Source organism: Pezoporus flaviventris, unplaced genomic scaffold (genome assembly GCF_033815535.1).
Source record: "Pezoporus flaviventris isolate CSIRO_AGI_PZ_B2104156 unplaced genomic scaffold, CSIRO_AGI_Pfla_v1 ptg000007l, whole genome shotgun sequence".
NCBI classification, from domain to species: domain Eukaryota; kingdom Metazoa; phylum Chordata; class Aves; order Psittaciformes; family Psittacidae; genus Pezoporus; species Pezoporus flaviventris.
The window spans coordinates 78,194,003-78,216,518 of NW_026892555.1; positions in this window are offsets into that span (position 1 = coordinate 78,194,003).

Sequence of the window (22,516 nt, forward strand, 5' to 3'; positions counted from 1 at the left end):
CTTTCACACAGTGATGAACTTCTCTTCAATAATTTACAAATACTAGGTTTATTAAGATCAATCAGTTCTTTTACCTTCAGCTCTTCAGAGGCCTGCTAGAACAATTTTGGAGATTTTATACTGTACAGCTACAATACAGTTTTCTCTTTGGTGATATCTTGTTTAGTCATACACATTTTTCCTCAAGTGTTGTTTCTTCCATTGCACTAAAATGGATAATGCCAGCAGTGGCTAATTCTCCCAGTAAAGTCCCAGTGACTAGGTCACTAGGTCTTGAATAGTGAAGCTGTTGCAAAAATTTGAAAATATAGAAGCAAATGTTAAATTAGCATGCTTGTGATGTTTTCTTGAAACAAACTGAGGAGTTTGAAATCAGTATTAATCCCACTACTTCCACCAGCTTCAGGGTCTACAAAGCGTTGCAAAATTAGTGACAGACATTCTGTGCTTGAACTAGATAGACTATCTGAAGTTGAGTGGATACAATTACTATATTTCTCTATAAAGTGTTACTGTGAAGAAACACTGTGGCATATAGCACCACATATAGGAGAAAAGGAAAAGCAAACTGCTTAAATTCAATGACCCAAATAAAATGTTAATTATAAAGGGATTCAATTTCTCTTTCCTAACAAAGACATTTCAACGAGTAGGTGATAAGTTCTTCCAAGGGCTATTCTTCTGACTCTATGGGATGTTATCTGAGAAGTGCAAGGAAGAGAATGTTTTTGATTTAGTTTGTTTAATGCTTTCACTTCAGTAGCCTAGGAAATGGTAAAAGACATTATAAAGGGGGACTGTATTTATATATAGGTATGAATTTGCACTTGTGCAGATCAGCCACTTGTGTTTCTCTGGAATCTCATCCAGAGTTTGTATCTTTCTACTTTTATATGCACCCATAGAATGGTTAGAATTCAAAGCATGTTTTTTTTTAGGCATGGACTGTGGAGTCTGAGATGAAGAGAAGGAGTCACATTTTGGTGAGTCCAGTTGGAGCTGAGCTGAGCCGAGCCTGCCTTTAATGGAAATGGCTCCACTTACCTTTAGATGCAGTACTTTTTCCAGCAGCTCATATTCTCCCCCTTCACAGGGGAGACAGCAGCCTTTGAGGGCAATTGGCTAAGCCTTATATTTGCATTATTTGTTTATGCTGAACTCTCAGATCAATTGATTGCTTTAATTTTGCCCCACTGATATGTAACAACATATTTAATGCTTTGTTATACTGGATTATCATTTCCAATTCCTTCTAAGCAAATCCATCTGAATATCAAGCTTGACCACATCAGCCAAACCTTCTAAGTACAGCAGCATTCCTGCCTCATCAGTGCTGCAAAAATTGTACGGGATGTTTGCTAATATATCCAGTGTCTATCTAGCTTTGGTGTACAAGAAGAGCTATTAGCTGCATATAACAAGAAAATTAAGATATATGTCATAATCATCCCTTCCTTTAGCCTAAGAACATAAGCTTACCACAGGGGCACAGTAGAAAGCTCTGAATATGATCAGAGCTTTGCAGCTCAGGCTGACTCTTCTAGTTGATAAATAGTCCCTACATCCATCCTGTTGATCAGCATCACTAACTGAAAGCAAACCAGCAATGAATGGTGAAGAATTTTTAATTTAGGGATAAGTTAGGTTATCTCACTTTCTCATACTGCGTAGCACAGTGGTAGGACCTAGCCTTCGTTTAATGTCTATTGCTCCATACTGCTTTAGCTCTTTCTATCCATAATACTAGGCTTTCCCTGAAGCACCCCCCCATGGCTAAGGGGCTCAGCCCTGCCCTGTGGTGGGGCCATTGGAGCTGGCTGGAAGTGGCTGTGTTTGGCACCAGGCAGCACTGTTCGCTCCATACAGGGGATGACCGGGCAGCACCTCACTGCTGCTGACACGTATTCAGGTAAGCCCAGTACAAATTAATAATTTTACTTAGAAATACGAGTCCTATTTTATTCTTCTGTGAGACAGAAAAAAGGGTAGTGTGTTGTTTATAGAATGCTGTGTAACCTGTTGTTAACTAAATGCATTATCGTGTAACAGCTATGCAGCTCCCAAACATGCAGTGAGATGGTTCTCCAGGTGTTATTACTAGGAAGTATAGCTATAGATCACAGCAATAGATATAAGTTATCTTGGTCTGCTCATTTCGCATTTGAGGATTTACCAGATAGAAGTCTCAGAAGTCTAATTGTTTCTAAAAATTATCTGCTGATGTGAGTACAGTCATTAGCTGACATTCAAATATCCCTGATCCTCTTCAATATCAAAATATCTGCTTTACACTTTTGATTAAATTGCCTTGTCTAGCTTCACTTTTCAGCTGTTGGTTCTTAATATAACTCTTTTGTACCAACTCTGCTATAAAACTTCTATTCCCTTGGAGGTATTCCCCACTTGCAAACAAATTATATTTTTACTCTTTCTGACATGTTAAATAGATTGAAATCCTGAAAGACTATAAAGCATGTTCTTCAGTCCTTCAGTTATTCTTTTTACTATGATCTTGTTCTAGGCTACCAGCAAATTTTGAAAAATAATCCTGTCATCCTCCAAGATTCCTTTCTAATAACTTCTTGATTGAGTTTGATACTTCTTAATGTTTAAGGTAAATATTTAAACTGAGGGCAGATAGTCAAACTTAAGGTACTTTATAATGCAAACATTTTTGTTTGATGAATAGTGTTTCACAGTTGTCTTCTAAACAATCATCTTTGATATAGGGAGGTTGTTTTGTTAAAGTCTTTTGCTTTGTTTTTTTTTTGGGGGGGGGGGTTGTTCGTGTTTTGGGTTTGCTTTTTGTGTTTTGTTTGTTGTTGTTGTTGTTTGGTTGTTTTTTCAATCTGCTGTTGTGAAATTATGCAGGAAGTGTAAAAAACTATCAAAAAAATCCCAGAACATGCCTCATCCTTCCCGCCCCCTCCCCGCCCCCCCCCCAACACTCCCTTACTGAAAAGTCCTCCATATCAACAGATTCTCCTGCTGGCATCATCTGTTATAAAAACAAGTAAAACTTCCTTGGTCATGCTGTAGTCTCTCAGCAATCTAGTGTACCTTACATAGTCTCCTAAATACTACATAGAATGGGGCTGCTCACTCCTGACAGTTTTGGTTTCACTTTGTATTGGTGATGTTTCCTCCCAATACAAAAATAATGAGGTTGTTTCGGAAGTATGAGAGGCTCATATATAAGACGAAAAGGTAGAAGATGAAAGCTGATGTGTTCCAAAGTCACTATGTGAGCACCAGTTGATAGTAACTTAGCTGGCAACTTGCTGAGCTAAAGGAAATGTGTGTAGAATCATAGAGTCATAGAATAGTTAGGGTTGGAAAGGACCTTAAGATCATCTAGTTACACCCCCCCTGCCACGGGCAGGGACACCTTATGCTAAATCATATTCCCCAAGGCCTCGTCCAACCTGGTCTTGAACACCGCCAGGGATGGAGCATTCACAACTTCCTTGGGCAACACATACCAGTGCCTCACCACCCTAACAGTAAAGAACTTCTTCCTTATATCCAATCTAAACTTCCTCTGTTTAAGTTTTAACCCATTACCCCTTGTCCTACCACTACAGTCCCTAAGGAAGAGTCCCTCCCCAGCATCCTTATAGGCCCCCTTCAGATACTGGAAGGCTGCTATGAGGTCTCCATGCAGCCTTCTCTTCTCCAGGCTGAACAGCCCCAACTTTCCCAGTCTGCCTTCATATGGGAGGTCCTCATGGCCCTCCTCTGGACTTGCTTCAAGAACTCCATGTCCTTCTTATGTTGAGGACAGCAGAACTGCACACAGTATTCCAAGTGAGGTCTCATGAGACCAAAAATCTTCTCTAGGTTCAAACTATCTGTTTGCAGACTGAGAAAATCAAGGCAATGTAAGGTTGTATGCAGAATATGTGTCAGAGGAGTTTGTAGATAGAATTATCTTTTAAATAAAGGCTTACATTCAGCAAGCATTGACAAGGTCACAGAAGGATTATTGACACTGCATAATATGAAGTCATTCTTCAGCTGCAAAGTTTTTGTAGGCTGGACAGCAAATAATTTCATGAAGATCCTTTGCAAATTCCTAAGCTGCTGTCTTGCATCTTCTTTTAAACTAAAATGCTGAGTAAATGCTGAATTGAAAAGTATTTTATGGTCTTTATGATAAATAAATTCTTTTATTTTTTACCTGTGACTTAAGTTGGATTTTCTGTTGCTTGGTGAATGGAGAGAATGTGTTAAGGAAAATAACATTGTTTCAGATGGTGATAAAATCAGTGTGCTTCACAAAAATTGCTTGCATGTACAAAGCCCTATATTTATGCAGGGGTGTCAGATAACTGTGCACATATTTACCAGTTTACATTAATGGCTGTGAAATTTTTGTAGTTATTTCTGGGTTCTGATGTTCACAGTGGGAGCACATACAATTTCAAGATTTATATTTTATCTCAAAGACTCAGGGTGACCTGGAAGATGCTGTCAATATATGTTCCACAGTGCTCTCCACACTGCTGGAGCTGAGCAAAACACATTATGTACAAAGCATTTCTTGCAAAGCATAATCACTTTTTAAAAAGAAATGCTCTTTTGAGAAATGAATAAATAAATAAATAAAGTAAGCAGAGAAAAGGATAGGCTTTACAAAGACTTTTAAACAAATTGTGCTGAGAATCACTTCAGTGGCAGAAAGTGTTAAAAAAAGGCATTTGAGATTTATTTGATATCCTTTCATCCACTGATTTCCAGTACATAAAATAAATTGCAAAAATTTAAAAACAGATAAATTGGATAGCACCATTGAATTTTAATAGATTTTGTTTGGTTGGTTTTGGGGTTAGGATGTGAGATTTTGGTTGGTTGTTGTTGTTGGAGAGGCAGTGATTTTGATGGTTGGGGGAAGGGGTTGAAAAATCAGACTGAATGATGGCAGCCTCTCACTCTTCTGTGAGAGTGGATACTGATTGGGCGGCTTTTCTGTGATCAGGAAACTGTGCACAGAAGAGTATCACCATACAAATGTCTCTTTTCAGAAGTGTGATTTGTCCTTGCTGAGCTACTTCGATGGTAATGATACTCACTTGTTGGGTTAAGATATAGAGAAGAGAAAGAATACTTGAGAGACTTCCAGAATGTAGAAATGACATTAGCAAATCCGTTATGTGACAAGGCACATTGCATTGAATGTTCTTTTCTTGTTCTTAGAGTGTGATTTCCCTCCTTTTTTAGAAAACTCAGCACTCTGAGGTTCACTGAAGAGAGATACAACAGAAAAAATTAACTCACCATCCAAAACATACACCTACCTGCCAGATGAAAACAAACAAGATGTGGGATAGGGAAGATACAGTCATTGGGAAACATCAGTGTGAATGCTGTTAAATTCAAGTATTTGAAGTAGATGTTTGGTGTATAACTTCATGACTTGGTAGCTTGCATCTTAAAATCCCTGACAGTACTGTGGAAAAGACAATAAAAATTATTAAGGGCAAGAAATTTAAAGATATTCAAGCCTGTGGTAATTTAACTAAATACTTAAACTTTTTGATAACACCTCAGAGCTTGTTTTTTATTGAATTCAATGGTAGGTTAAACTTGTAGGCTTCTCTCAAAATATTACTATAAACCTATTTCATCATTAAGTGCTTAACTGCTTTTAAAATCTGCCCCAATGCTGTTTCTCCTTTTTAAAGTATGTGGTAATGATACCCCTAAATATAGTATGCACTGCTACAGTGAAAATTCACAGAAAGATATAAATAAAAGGTTTTTTTTTTTCTGTGAAAGTTTGATATGTAATGGTGAATAAATAGGATAAATCACAGATTGGAAAAATGAGGGTGAATTAGCCAGCCAAATTGCTACTGGCATTTGAGGTTTTTTGGTCAGTTACTTATAACTAAAAAAACTTTCAAAATGGAGGTAGGAAAATTACATGAAATGTCATGGTTACACTTCCTTCAGGGAATTATGTTCTGAACTGTATTGGATATTGGCTCCCCCTGTGTATGGTTTGGGAAATCTCGATATACTGTTGTTCACTGAATGTATTACTGTAGGCCTGTAATATTTTCAAAATTATTGGGTTTACTTTCACAAGCAAGGGTTTGGAGATTGGACATCCAGTCATGCGCAACCCATTTTGAATTTGTAGTGATCTATGTTCTGCTTACTATAAATGGGAGTATACAAAGTTTCTCTTCTGTATGCAATAATAACGGAAAGCAAATACATCCCTGGCAGAAGAGCACTGCTTTCAATATACTCCTATTCCTCCCCCAGACAAACTAAGAAAGTAAATCATTCAACCCTGTCATAACCAAAAAGCAATGATACAGTCAGAGACCACTTTATAAGTTGTTTATGTTGGGGAATACCTTCTCTGAAATATGGTGATGAGCAGGGCACATCTGAGTTATTACTTCTTTCTATTTAAGACTGTTAATCACAGAAGTGTCAATACAAATCCTATATTTTTTGAGGCTCTATGCAAGTTTAATATGGTTAATACAATTGTCTGCATACCCAAGGCCAGTAAAATGCTTAAGCTTATTCTAAGTGTTCAGCAAGTCAATAAATTCAAAGAAGTACCACTACTCTTTGTGGCATATGATCTGTCATGCAGTGTCAATTTTCTGCGATCAGAAATGTTGTCCTTTGTCTTGGTAAGAAGTGGATACTACAGGGATGGACGGGAATACAGGGACTTGGAGCTTTCACATTTTCAGAATTTAAATAGCATCACTGAATTTAAATGACTTGCTGGCGAGCATTGCGATAAGCTTATTTCTGTATGTAGGTTTCTTAAATTATTTTTACAGCCAAATTCTGCCTTAATGCTTGTCAAGCATCCCTCAAAACACTAATAAATTTTTAGGGCTTTAAAAAGCATATCATGGCTTCTTTTAACACATATATTCCTGGTATGAGTAGTGCAATTAGAACTTTCTTAGAAGATGCTGGAAGATGCATGTCTACTCCTAACACTCCTAAAACTAAGTAAAGTTTTGAAAGAATTCAAAATGCATAAATATTTTGTAAATTAAAAGCCACAATTTGCATACATACCTGAAATGCAGCACTACATTGAACATATGTAGATGCACAACCTGTTCTTTAGAAATACAGAATCAGACAAGTTGTTCTGAAAGCTTGTGCATTTTTTTCATTATGTTCAAGCTCTGTTTTCTGTATCATTATAGTAGGTGAATAAAATTGTTCTCTATTAATAAACACTGAAAATCTGAACTTAAATCCTGTATAAAGCTTTTCCAGAAAAACAGACTCTTATTCTTTTGTTCAGTGAGATGATTATATGAGTTCATTTCATAGAAAACAATAGAAAAAACTTCTTAAGGAAAATACAAACCATCAAGTCTTTCCTCTAAATTTCTAAAACATATTTTGAAGGATGGGCTAATAAGTGTTTCCTCAGACAAGTTTGTCCGATGTTACAGATGGAAGCTGGAAAGTACATCTGTGGCATTTATAATAGAATCAGGTTTAAATTAGTACATATTTCACTTGTTTTCTTTTTAGGTTAGCAGGGAAATAGAAAATTAGTGGAACTCATTACCTATCTGAAGAGGGTGCATTTGGATTTTTATAGGGGAGGACAGACCACAGTTGTATTTTGTATTTTTTATTTTTTTTATGGAGTCCTGTTGAGTTACTTAATTAGAGCAGTAGAAAAGTCCATTAGCCTCTTTAGCCAAATCAGGGGGGATCTTGCTGCCATTACTTCAGAGGCAGACACCTCACCCTGCAAGTCTTCCATGGAAAATAATGGAAAGAAGTATAAAGCAACCTTTAAGCAACATCAAGCAGTACTTTAGATGTTAGGAATGAGTTAATTTCTCTAACCGTACTGCATTCAGTTATTCATTTTTACTAGAATAAATAAGAACAAAACCTGTTTCTTGTCAGTAAAGTTAAAAAAGGGGGGGTGAGGAGGTGGTGGTAAGAGAACCCAAAGCCTAATTTCTGTAGTTCCTCATGCTGCTTATTTCTTATTCATTGTGGTGTTTCATTACAGACATGATACTTAGTTTTTCTATATCTTTTTCACACTAACCATGATATTTTGATACTTTGTATTCAAACCTTAACGATAGGACAAGGGGTAACGGGTTAAAACTTAAACAGGGGAAGTTTAGATTGGATATAAGGAGGAAGTTCTTTTCTGTTAGGGTGGTGAGGCACTGGAATGGGTTGCCCAGGGAGGTTGTGAATGCTCCATCCCTGGCAGTGTTCAAGACCAGGTTGGATGAGGCTTTGGGTGATATGGTTTAGTGTGAGGTGTCCCTGCCCATGGCAGGGGAGTTGGAACTAGATGATCTTAAGGTCCTTTCCAACCTTAACTATTCTATGATTCTACGATTCTATGATTCTATGATATTAACAATCTATATTTCACAGACAGAAGTATTTGTCTTATACACCAAACACTTCCTCCTCATACACATGCCTACATTTTATGATATGGTAAAAGATGAATTCATAGGGATTACTTTGTAGACCTTCCTATTTAAAATTTGAACTCCTGGGGAATGGGTGCTGCATTCCTTGTTGGAAAGGAAATATGTGATGCCATTACCTAAAGCTATCCAGCATACTCTTTCCCATATACTTTTTCTGCATGCATACACAAATTTCATTGAGTTTTACTAAATCTTCTTCTAAATTGACTTTGTTAAATTGGTACAACTCTGGTTCTCCTGAATTAGAGTTCCTTATTTTAGCTTGTTAGAGAATTCAGTTAAATCAATATAATTCACTTATGCTGATTTAAGCATGTTAAATTGATGCAGTTCCCTGGTGTGTATTTTTTTTCCACTATTGAGAAGAAGTGTAGGGAAATTCATGTCATTTTTATGTATTCCATTCTTAAAATTATTTCTTTCACAGTTTTTGCTGGAAGAAATCCAGCTAAAGTGGGGAGTTGCCTTAAAATAAAGTAGGAAAGAGAAGACAACATTAATTATATTCATGTTTAACTGTGTAAAACAAGCCACTTTCTTAGGACTAGTGTACAGTTTTAGCCCATGTAAATTATGACTTAGAATTTGTCAGACAAGCTGCCCCCTCCTCACCCGCCCAAAAGAGCCCAAAAACCCGCAGAATGTCAGAAATCTTATCTAAGTCTGTTTTAGTAACTATATAGTTCTTCTTTGCTGATGTTAAATTTTGCTGTGGATTACACATGGCAGAGGCACTTACTGAATTATCTAGAATTTTGACATGAGATAAAATCACATGAAGGTATTCCATTTCTAGGGTTTTGATTATGAAAAGTATTCTTGACCCGAAAAAAAAAGGAAGATTTAAACAACCTGTGTGGCTTCAGTTCACCTGGGAATTTCGTCAATGGCAAGACTTGTTCTGAATAGCTGCAGAGTACATGCTCATAACCTGTATTTCAAAAGTAGGATAACTTTTTTCATAGCTGGATATGTGTATATTTTTCTAGTGAATTAATTTTAAGAATATTTAGATTTTAAAAAAATCAACAGCAAATTTAAGTGAACTCAAATTTTTGGCCTCTACTTCATGGTAAAATTAAGAAAAATAGGAAATTCCTTCATGGATTAGAACATAATAGTTTCTGCTTAACTTTTTCACTTTCTTTAGTGTACTTTTGATGGTCGCCTTTGAATATTTTCCATGGTTTCCTCCAGCTTTGGCAACCTATTGCGGAACAGATTTACAGGGGAAAAAGTTCATAGAATCATAGAATCATAGAATCATAGAATCATAGAATAGTTAGGGTTGGAAAGGACCTTAAGGTCATCTAGTTCTAACCCCCATGCCACGGGCAGGGACACCTCACACTAAACCATGTCACCCAAGGCTACATCCAACCTGGCCTTGAATGCCCCCAGGGATGGAGAATTCACAACTTCCCTGGGCAATCCATTCCAGTGCCTCACCACCCTAACAGGATGGTGAGGTCTTCCTTATATCCAATATAAGGTCTTCCTTATATCCAATCTAAACTTCCCCTGTTTAAGTTTGAACCCCTTACCCCTTGTCTTATCACTACAGTCTCTAATGAAGAGTCCCTCCCCAGCACCCCTACAGGCCCTCTTGAGATACTGGAAGGCTGCTATGATGTCTTCACACAGCCTTCTCTTCTCCAGGATGAACAGCCACAACTTTCTCAGCCTATCTTCATAGGGGAGGTGCTCCAGTTCCCTCATCATCCTTGTGGCCCTCCACTGGACTTGTTCCAACAGTTCCATGTCCTTTCTATGTTGAGGACACCAGAACTGTACACAATACTCTCCAAGTGACGTCTCCTGAAGAGAAGTAGAGGGGCAGGATCACCTCCTTTAACCTGCTTATCATGCTCCTTTTATACAATAAACTTCCTGGAATTTCTTTGCTCTACAGTGACATTTAGATCATTAAAGCTGCCTTTGGGTACTTCCCAGTGGGCAAATCTGTTGTACTTGAAAACTGTGATCGTAGTGTTTCTGCATCACAATCCTGTATTATTATCCTTTGTCATGTTTAGACACTTCAGTGGAGAATGAATTGCAATTACAGTGATCTCTTTTTTTCTAAGAACTGATATATTTACTCTCCATTTAAGTGCCAGTCTCCCTGTAAGTAACTTCCCTTGGAGAAATTACTTTCAGCTTATAAACAGTAAAATAATGTTCTTTCTCAGTACTTCTGGGAAGATGTAAAAAACCCTTCATTTTGTGGTATTAATCAGAAAGAATGCATTCTGAAATCAAAGGAAAAGGCATAGGACTCACTCGTGAATATTCAGAAAGATTCTTTAGAAAATTAAATTCCCTTTAGTTGAAACTTTATGTTTCTATTCAGTTTTAGTAGGCTAATCTGTGTAAGTGCCATGAATAGACGAAGTTGGGATGACTCTCTGGTTAATTACCTACCTGTCATTTTCAAAAGGTTGTTGTTTTGTTTTTTGTTGAAGTTAAACATAGGGTGTTTTTCCAAGACTAGTACAATGCTGGACATACTAGGCCTTTCTTGACAGTTCAGAATTTCTGACATGTTTTTGCTGCTTGAACATAAAGCAGACTTGGCTGCGAGCTCTCCATCTTGAAGTAACTATGAGCTCCTTTCCATCCTAATGGAATAACTAGTCTTTACTATAGGTAAGTTGCTCTGTTTGGCCACAGCCTTTACACTCTCCCTGCTGTCTGAAGGGAGTCCCTTAAATTGTAGCATTTCATTGCTGTCTCATGTATTTATGACACACCTCACAGCTGACGCACTCTGTAAATTCCATTTTGTCATGGAACATCCTTCCCCTCCATCCCAAGAATATATGATAGCCATTCACTGGCTGTCACAGTGTGATCCATGAGAAATAAATCAAGATTTTCTGTGATTTCTTGATGCCAAATAGATATCTTAGCAGCAGTTGTTCCCATTAGCAGGTGGAACAATTAACACCTTTGCTGCAGTTCAGGATGGTAGATTTAGAAGAAAAGAAAGCAGTGCACCCTTCACCCCTCAGGAAAAAAACAGTGATTTCAGACATGCTTAGCATGTTGAAAATCATACTGCTTAAACTGCAGGAGGGTTATACTGACATTTTTATCAGATATCATGTGGGATAATGTTGCATGCAAGAAGGCACCCATGACACTTGTTTTGAGAGTCCACTCTACTGCATCTGTTTTACTTCTGTCTGTCAAATTCTAATTGCAGAGAACAGAATTAAAGGAGCCTGAGGAATAGAAGGGTCAGGGGTATCAAAATCCATTTTGGTACCAGTATACTCAGAGGATAGAGAACATGATGAAGGAAGGTAGATCCAGGGACTGTGAGAATGAAGACCTTGCGCCCACTGTAGGAGAGGAACTGGTTCGAGACCATCTTAAAAATCTGAACGTGCACAAGTCCATGGGACCTGATGAAATCCTTCCACAGGTCCTAAAGGAGCTGGCAAATGAAGTTGCGAAGCCACTGGCCATGATATTTGAGAAATCATAGCAGTCAGGTGACATTCCTGACAACTGGAAAAAGGGAAATATAACCCCCATTTTCAAGAAGGGGAAAAAAGAGTGACCCAGGGAATTACAGACCAGCCAGTCTCACCTCTGTGCCTGGCAAAATCTTGGAGCAGATTCTCCTGGAAGGCATGCTAAGGCACATGAAAATCAACAAGGTGGTTGGTGACAGCCAGCATGGCTTCACTAAGGGGAAATCCTGCCTGACCAATTTGTTGGCCTTCTATGATGGGGCTATGGAACTGGTGGACAGGGGTAGAGCAGTTGATGTCATCTACCTGGACTTGTGTAAAGCTTTTGACACTGTCCCACGCAACATCCTTGTCTCTAAATTGGAGAGACATCAATTTGATAGGTGGACCACTCAGTGAATAAAGAACTGGCTGGATGGCCACATGACAGGAGTTGTGGTCAATGGCTCAGTGTCTGGCTGGAGACCAGTAACGAGTGGTGTCCCTCAGGGATCGGTGTTGGGACCAGTCTTGTTTAACATCTTTCTCGCTGACATGGACAGTGGGATTGAGTGCGCCCTCAGCAAGTTTGCCAATGGCACCAAGCTGTGTGGTTCGGTTGATACACTGGAGGGAAGGAATGCCATCCAGATGGACCTTGACATGCTTGTGAGGTGGGCTGATGAAGTTTAACCATGGCAAGTGCAAGGTCCTACACCTGGGTCGAAGCAATCCCAGGCACAGCTACAGGTTGAGCAGTGAAGAGATTCAGAGCAACCCTGCGGAGAAGGACTTGGGGGTGTTGGTCAATAAGAAAATGAACATGAGCCGGCAGTGTGCACTTGCAGCCCAGAAAGCCAACCGTATCCTGGGCTGCATCAAAAGGAGCGTGACGAGCAGGTCAAAGGAGGTGATCCTGTCCTTCTACTCTGCTCTCGTGAGACCTCACCTGGAGTACTGTGTGCAGTTCTGGTGTGTGTCATCAACATAAAAAGGACATGGAACTGTTGGAACAAGTCCAGAGGAGGGCCACGAGGATGATCAGGGGACTGGAGCACCTCCTGTATGAAGACAGGCTGAGAAAGTTGTGGCTGTTCATCCTGGAGAAGAGAAGGCTGCGTGGAGACCTCATAGCAGCCTTCCAGTATCTGAAGGGGACCCTTCATTAGGAATTGTAGTGGTAGGACAAGGGGTAATGGGTTCAAACTTAAACAGGGGAAGTTTAGATTGGATATAAGGAGGAAATTCTTTCCTGTTAGGGTGGTGAGGCACTGGAATGGGTTGCCCAGGGAGGTTGTGAATGCTCCATCCCTGGCAGTGGTCAAGACCAGGTTGGACGTAGCCTTGGGTGACATGGTTTAGTGTGAGGTGTCCCTGCCCGTGGCAGGGGGGTTGGAACTAGATGATCTTAAGGTCCTTTCCAACCCTAACTATTCTATGATCCTATGATGGGCAGAAATAAGACTTGAAAACCTCAGGTTTATTTCTTCTTCCAGCATATACTTGGAACATGATAAATTTATGTGCTGTGACTGTTGTCTCAATCAGTAGAATTCGTGATTAGAGTTTCGTGGAAGCCTTCATCTGCAAATTGCCATAAAATGAGCCCTTATGTTGGCAAAATTAAGATAGGTGCAAAGTTGTCTTGGCTCACCTCATATTTATCAGTCACAGCTCATAGTTGTCATGCATTTTAAGACTCTGATCAGGATCTAGGCATTCTGAATGTCTGGTGACATACTGTGAGTCTGGACCTAGTGTGGTTTGAGTCTTTCCTCTCTCCTCTTTTCTCCATCTGCCAGACTGATTCTAGAGGCTCTGTGGCATCTCTTAGGGTCTGGATTGCAGTTTCATCATCCGCTAATACCAAGGGGAAACTCCTCTGACCAGAGCATAGCTCTACATCCACTTTCTCAAGAGGTGATGCTTTTATTAGTGGATAGAATTTTCTCTTCTAATCTGTGCTTTAGGACGACTAAATTGGGAGGCTTTGAAAAGGGAAAAAGGCACCCAGGTTTTAATCACATATATTAGGTTTTGATACAGAAAATTAAAGCAGCTACATTCCTACCTCAGGATGACTTCTGAATACTCTAAGTCAATATACTGGGTGCATTATTCACCCATTATTCACCATGTGTCCAAATAGTGTAATATATTCCCTAGAGTATCTTCCTGTTTTCCATCAGCTTCTTGGAAACAAGTAGTGATTCATGTAATTATTGCCATGAAGTAATGAATGTCAGTGGCATTAACATGAAAAATAGAAATCTGAATAATATATCATGCTTGACTTTGGAGCTCTGTAACTTAAGGACTGAAGCAGTGAATTTGACATATTTCTGATTGCAAACCAAAAATTGGCAAAGAAATTTCACTTTCTCTATAGAATAAGAATGAAGCGTATCAGGACCTTGAGGGCTTAATGTGAGGGAAAAAATAAAAGTGAAAAGAATTGGTTTTGCAGCAAGTGTGGCTCATGCACAAAGCTTGCTTCACCCTCTGCACTGAACGAAGTGGTGAATCTTGGACTGGGAGTGGGAAGGAGGAATAACTAGGCTGTGTCCTAGTTGTGTCTTAGTGCAGGTACGCATAGGGCTGAATTGCATAGGTGTGTTGTTGCTTTTTCATGAACAAAGAGAAACATAATTCAAGTTAAAACCAAAACCAAACAACCCCCCCCACTATATTGTACTTTTACTAAGCTCAGAGTATGGTTACAAGCAATTGATGGCAAAGAGCTGATGTTCCAGGCTACATTTATTTCTGTGTCCATGTTCTTAGTTTAGTTGGAGATGCTTGCCTTAAGCCACTTGTGCTTTGGAACAGTTAAATAAGATGCTGAATAGAACTCAGGTGGGTTTTTAATGCTTTAACATCTAATTCCTGAACAACCTCACCAATTTGATTCACACCTCAGAAAATCTCTAGCTAACCAACGGCAAGTCCATGTGCTCTACTGCTGAATTCTCCCATGCTCCTGACATTTCCTGATATAAGGCATTTCTTTTCTGAAGGAGTGATGATTTTAAGCTGACTGGGCTGCTTAAGTGATGGGATAATTGATGCAGACTGTGGTTGCTCCAGGCAGGGAAGTCCATTTCCTTTTGTGAAATGCAAACTTATGCTGGTCATTATGCAAATAAAACTATAAAGGCTTAAGCTCCCTGCAGCTCTCGGTTCACAGAAGTTTATTAGGGAGTATGTCTGTCTGGCTTCCTTCATCTCCTACAAAGAGCTACCAAGCTGTCTTCTGCTGGGTTTATGTTTGCAGTCTCTGGGAACACAGCTGCCTGCTGGCAGTTGTTGTTGCTAAAGCAGCAGGGGTTTTTGAGAAGGGATTTTGACAAGCCTAATTGCTAAAAGTGTTGGGGCTGCATGCTGCCTAAGGTGGTCACAATATCCCTGCACTTTTTTCTTTTGTTTCGTTGTTATTTTTTGTCTCCCTTTTTAAAGGAAGAGCCTCCCTCTTCTAAGAAACTAATTGGAACTGTAATTTACAGTTCTGCTGCTCACTTACCATTATACTTGCAAGATAACTTTAAAATAAAAGTACCTAAATCCATTAATAAAATATTGGGAATTTAGAGTCCAAACCCCCTTATGCCAGGTCTCTGGCATCCTTCCTTGTAACTGCTGCTTAGTGGAGTGGGAGCTGCTTGTAGGAAAGGGAGAGATGCTGACATTTTTTTTGTCTTTTATCACACCATCTGCAGATTGCAGTAAGCAAGAAAAATACCTTGTCAGATAAGCCTAAAACTTATTTAACAGATTAGAATCTTTTCCAAAATAGCATATGTTAAATGCCAAACATGAATGAATGGTTATGAGCAAAAAGTAATACCTGGCTAATGTGATAAGATAAAATAAACAGAACCATTTTTCAAGTGGGGCTGAGAAGAAATACAGACTAAACCACTGCAAATGGGTAGTTTAGGCTATTACTTTCCATTTGGGATTTGTAATATCAAAAAAATTACATTTCCTCTTTCTGTTGGTTTCCTGAGTTAAAACCTGTTTTATCATGCTATGTAGACCATGCATGATAGGCCAGCTGGAGCAATAGTTCAGGATGGAAGAAGAATGTTGTTGTGGTTTAAACCCTAGCCAGACAGCTGGCTCACTCACTCCCAGTGAGTGGTACCGGGCTGACAGCAATAGAGCCCCCCCCCCCGCCATCCCGGGGCTCTGCCCTTCCCCGCTCCCGGAAGAATGGGGAGGAGGATCGAAAGAGTGCAACTCCCACAGGTTGAGACAAGAACAGTCCAGCAACCAATGTACAACACAAATCACCACCGCTACTACCAACGACAACAATGATAAGAGAAAATAACAAGGGAAGAGAATACGATACCACTGGCCGAGAAACGAGTTCCACCCGGAAGCCGGTGTCCTTCCGGGTAACTCCCAGTTACCCCCCACCCCGGGCATGACGTGCTGTGGTATGGAATACCTCCTTGGCTAGCCTGGGTCAGGCGCCCCGTCTCTGCTTCCTCCCGGCTTCCCCTCCTCCCTGGCAGAGCATGAGCCTCACAGAGTCTTTGGTCAAGGTAAACATCACTTAGCAACAACCAAAAACATCAGCTTCACCAACACTGTTCCCAGGCTGGAAGTCAAAACACAGCACTGCAACAGCTACCACGAATGAGAAACACGACTGCTACTGCTGAACCCAGGACAAATGTATAGATGGGTTTTACCTGAGGCACCAGGGAGGTGGTCTTTTATTCAGCAAATAGTCACAAAAGGTAAATCCACACAGCTAAAATAGCTGTAATAGGAAAGAACACCTTGGCCTTTTCTGGGCACTTTCTCTGTCAGAGTCTCCAAAGAGGGAGCTGGTGGATGCTGTTATTTATTAAGCTTGTTGGTGCTCTGTGGAAGTTTCTCTTGATGAGTGAGGCTGTGCTGCTGGATTCCCTACAACTTCCTGGTAGTTTACTTGAGATACAAGTAGTTGGGGACATTGTTCTACACAGCAAATACAAGGATCTTTAATTGAGTGAAATGGGAATCTCTGCAGTGTCAAGCCATTGGAATACCATGGTGATATTAGATCTCAAAAATTTCTTTATGACGGTCATGGAAGCTAAAGCATTGTGGAATGATTAGTGGGAGGCATGCTTTACTGTTTTCTTATTGGTTTCTGTGGCTTTTTTTCCCTTTCCTTCTTAAGCCAGCCCTACAGCACAATATTCAGAAATATACAATAAAGACTGAGTGACTGACTGGATGTCCTAGATAAAACCCAGCAGGCAGCTAAGCATTGCATAGCCATTTGCACACTCGCTGCCCAGTGGGAGGGGAGAGGGAATTGAAAGGGGTTGATAAAGACACTTTAATAGGGAAAGCAAAAGCTGTGTGCTCAAGAGGAGCAAACTAAGGAATTCACCCGTTAGTTCCCATTGGCAGACAGGTGTTTAGCTTCTTCCAGGACAGCAGGGCTCCATCACACGTAATGATTACTTGGAAAGACAAACACCATAACTCTGAACATCCTTCTCTTCTTCCCTTTTCTTCCAATTTTTATTGCCTAGCACAATGTCCATATATTGCGGGATAGTCCTTGGTCAGCTGGGGTCAGCTGTCCCAGTATGTCTCCTCTCAACTTCTTGTGCACCCCCAGCCTACTCACTGGCAGAGCAGTGTGAGAAGCAAAAAAGACTTTGATACTCTGTAAACAATGGCTAAAACATCTCTGTGTTTAGCAGGCGCTATAAAGAAAATTAGCTCTATCCCAGCATAAAACAGTACACCAAACAAAAAAAAGATAAAAAATCTCAGAGAAAGATTTAATTCATCTTGTATGAAATCTTGTATGATGGGAACAAGACGGGCCTGATCTGTCAAGTGCACAAACAAGTTGCACAGCGAGCCATGTCCTGTAATTCAATAAATGACTGGGCTTGTCAGCACTAGTTGGCCTGTGTCCCACTGTGCCTATTGAGAAGCTGTTTCAGAGCCTCACACCATCAATGATTGGGAGCTTTCTTCTAGTCACTGGCTTGATTTATTCAGAGCTTGTTCTTCTGCCAGCCTCTTTGTTTAGCTGAATTATCTCTTTTTCCCTGGTATTTGCATCCTGATTTATTTGCAGGGAATGGTTCTATTCCCTCTTGGCGTTTGGTGTGGTTAACCAAGCCAAGTTTCTTTAATTCATCTGTGTCAATATAAATTCAAGAAATATTAACATGTGTGACAGAATTACACTCAGCATTCTAAATAGGATTTTCCATCTAGCAGTCATATGGTCTTGGCAGATGTAGGTCTGCTAGAATAGTTTTGCTAGATATATCCAATGATTTTTTTCCTTTTGCATAACTGTATAACAGCTTCCAGGACTGACATAAGCAAAGTAGGCAATTGCCTTAGGCACCAAATTGCTGTGGCAATTAAATAGGCATGGCCTTCTGTTAATTTTGGCCTTTTTTGCCAACACTGTGAACAAACCTTGAGCTGAACGACTTCGTGATCAAGTTGCTTTCTATTTTTTGAGGAGCTTGGATAGAAAAGTCCGTGCTAGTTCCTAAGGATGTTATTAAATTCTGGCTGTTGTCTCTTCTTCCAGGCTCCAAAATTGATAACTTGAGTCTTTTATATTAAGGTGCCTCTCAAACTTGGATCAGAAATGAATGCTTTTTTGCCTGTTTGGTGTGACAGTCATTTTGCATAGGAGGAACTTCTGTAGTTATCCACATAAATAGGTACATGTATGAGATATATGAATGGTATCAGACAAAACTCTCTGAGTTTGGTTGTCCTGCAACAAATCTAGGAAAAAATTGCCAGATGTCTTTTCCTCATGTTTTCCAGTTTTTGTTGCTTTGCTGCATTTTCTTAAGCTATGAATGGCAGTGTTTCTTTACTGTACTGTGATATTTCTTAATTTCATCATTGTATAAGAAAATTTAGTTTCTTTGTATTAAGTGGACATGGTGTAAAATAACACCACATTTATTTTAAGTCATAATGGGAAATGCACTTCTGTGGTAGTGACTGACTGTTGCAATTGAACAATATGACAGGGAAGGGGAGAATGTTAATAGAAAGGTAACTTTTGTATAAAGGTCACTTTCATGGTATACCAGAATTGAAGAGATTGGAGATCAGTCACAAAAACTGTTTTCAAACTGGTAATTACAGTATTATATGGTCTTCAGCAGTACGCAAAATTATCTCAGTTAGGTGTTTGAATCATGCATATTTTTAATACAGAGATTGATACAGGATGCAAACTGCAGTGAAAAATGAATTCTGCAAGGAAGGATATCAAGCAGCTGTGAAATGTAAACCATATGGCTAACAAAAATATTTTTATTAAATGGAAACAAAAAAACTCAAGCAAGGTAAGTAAACTGTACTGGTACTTAATTCTTACAGCATAATTTTACCAACAGCATTTTGCTATGTTTTATTCAGTGGAAGCAACTGCCAGGTCAGCTAGTTCCTTTTTCTCTCCTGTAATAATTGGTACTCACTGTTCAAGGTTTTTTGAAGTCTTGATGGGGATAAGGCTGCATTTTAGCTTAGATGGCCTGGACGCTGTGCAAGCACTGTTTGGTAATAGCTAAAATGTTGTTATCAACACTGGTCTGGTCACAAGTCTAAAGCACAGTACCATACAGCCTAATACTGTATGTCCTACTTGACAGGAAATTCTTATGTTAAAGCCAGAGCTTTTCTTTTTTACAAAATGTTATTCTTTCTCTAGTCTTTGTATTGCAACACTGCTGCTACCATTTATCCTAGATATATTTAGAGAGGCATTAGAAGTGTATGTTACTGTAAACACAAAACTTCCTACTCTAATAGGAATACTTCTCAAACATTACACAACACATGCAAAACAACTGTGCTTTGGGCTTGCTTATTGATCCTACCCATTTGCCTTCCCTTTGCTTGCCTGTCATAAGTAGGCGCCTTTGCTTCTCAGCATCCTCTGCTCCAGGCTTCTTGGAGGTGAGGGGAGGTGTGATGGAATTTTCCTGCATTTTGGTCCTCAGCCAACACCCTTCCTGAGGAAAGGAAGCAATCTGTTTTAACTAAAAGATTGGGCAGCCTCCCTTGAATAAACATGAGGCTGAAAAACAGTTTGGAAGTCTGCCAGGACTGTCTCAAAGGAATAAAGTCTCAAAGCGGATATTCACCATGGGAGCTAACATTCTTCACCACAAGGCAGCTGGATGAGTGTTACTGAAGGTGTCCTCTAATGGGAGTGGTCCAAGAGACAATTTTTCCTGTGGGAGAGCTTTCTGGCAGGCTTCATGATAGGTACAGCTAACACAAAGCTTGAAACATTTTACTGCTTTTTAAGAAGACAGGGGAGAAACATGGGAGGCAGAAAGGTAGCTGAACAAGGAACAGAAAGGTTTTTTTGGGGTAACTGTGGTGTAAGTAGTTTAAGTATAGTTCTTCCATTTCTTCACCTGTATCCTTAACAAATATTTGTAACTTTTATTTGATGTAGATTTTATGGATGAATGCTTTTTGCATTTGATGTTAGCCATTTTTAAGTTACCGATGATTTAAGTAACTTGGTTAAAAGCAAGGTGTTCCCCATTTAAAGATGTGTCAAGTTTTTGCATGTGCTGCTTGAAGGAGTTTAACGTGCGCTCTAGCCGCCCACCATGGTGTCTGCCATATGAACCAGCTGCAGCCTCAGGGGCCAGAGGCAGCAGGAGTGCCCTCCAGTGGCTGCTGGTGGCAGCTCAGAGCTTTCTGGTGTTGGGCAGGGTACGGGGAAATACGTTTAAACCCTGTGGGCTGCAGAAAGCTTGAAAGAGTCAGAGGGCATTGATGGATGTAAGAAATTTTTTTTCTCTGTATGCCTAGGGGGTTTTAAGTTACATATATCAAGAATTGTGAGGCACGCACATTTTATAGCAAGGAAGCACAGTTCAGTACTGCAGAATATGCATTCCTGGTAAAGATCCACCAGGGATGTATGCTGTAGCATGGGGTAAATATTCAGGGTTATTTTTTCATTTGGCTTTTTTATATATTATACATACTTTGAAATAAATTTACGGACTAATAGATTCTTATGCTAATGACTGCCACAGATTATTAGCTTGCTGGTAATAAATTCCTACTTAAAAAGGAAAAGCTTATTTTATTTTTTTCCTCCCCCAGATGACATGCTGTGCAGGTTATATAAATGAAAGGTTAAATTTAGAACTTTGAATTTAGATCACCTGTATGTGCATTATGAGCAAGTAAGATTATCTGAATAAATAAAATTCACATTTTATGAAAGGTCTTGGAGAAGTAATCGTTAGAGGCTAAATAGTAAAAGCAAAAATTTGGGAATGAGATGCTTTAATCCTATGCAGAAGGTCAGTCAGGATTAAACTCAAAGTCCTGTTTGGTTTTAAGAGCTATAATTCCTGTGGTTAATAGAATAGGAATTTGTGTTACATGCCTACATTATTCTGGACTTTGAGGGTTGTCCATTGCATGCCAATTAAAATGTCCTGTTTCAAGTACATCACCTTTTTTAAATATATAATTACAAACAACTTCTTAAAAGAGCATTCAAAAATATTCCTTATACTGTTTAATATAACTAATTGCAGTAATATCTAAACTATTTTCTTGAGTTCTTAGTTAATGTGCTAGAACACCCCATCCCTCTCAACTAATTTTGGGGTTTGCAGCTCAGAGGTCTGGACTACTTGCGTAAAATTTTTTCTGTGTAATTAAGAATATGTAATATGCTAAAAAAATACTAGAACCATATTCGCTTGTGAGAAGTCACTTTACCTCTTAGTATGCTTCTCTGCAGCTACAGATTTCTTGGCATAATGTTCCACCTACATGTGGTGCTAATAAATATATATCTAGAGAGAGGAACAAATGCACTGTGATTTATGAAGTAACAGAAAAATCCAACTGGTTTACAGTAATGTACATCTTGTCTTGGTTAATCGGAAATAGATTGTTTACATACCAATTACTTTCATTTTTTAAGTTAAAACCCAACCTTTTTGCTCCATGTCAAGGTGTAATACACACATGTTGGAATACATTAAATAAACCACTTCCTTAAAGATCTAATCCATCTGGTGACTAGAGAATAGTTTCTCTAATTCTCTAATATTCTGCAGGGCAATTGAGTGGAAAATGAAGGAGTCCCATGCCCTGATTTATCAGCCTGTTCATGCTTGATCCAGGGAAGTCCATAGCAGAGAAATCCACCCATAAATCACCAGTTTCTGGTGTTTGAACATTATATGCAGACTCCACACAAATTGCAAGTAAAATGTTTTAAAATGCAAACGTTTAGAAGTGTTCACATTTTGGTGGATATTTGTATGTATAAGCCTTTGTAAACATAAAACACTGAAATTTAAGAGGCTACATACACAGGTGATTTGCTTGAGATCCAAATTTGGGAAAATATATATTCTGGAAATCCGGGAAAAATTCATTACTACCAAAAATATTTATTATCTTTAGTGAAAGGTAGCCTATCAACCATTTCAGAGGAGAACTGAAACTTCACTGTAATCTTTTTTTGGTACCTTAAATCAGCTAGCTCTACTTCTTCCATTGCGACTGAATAGGAACCAACTTGTCACCAAG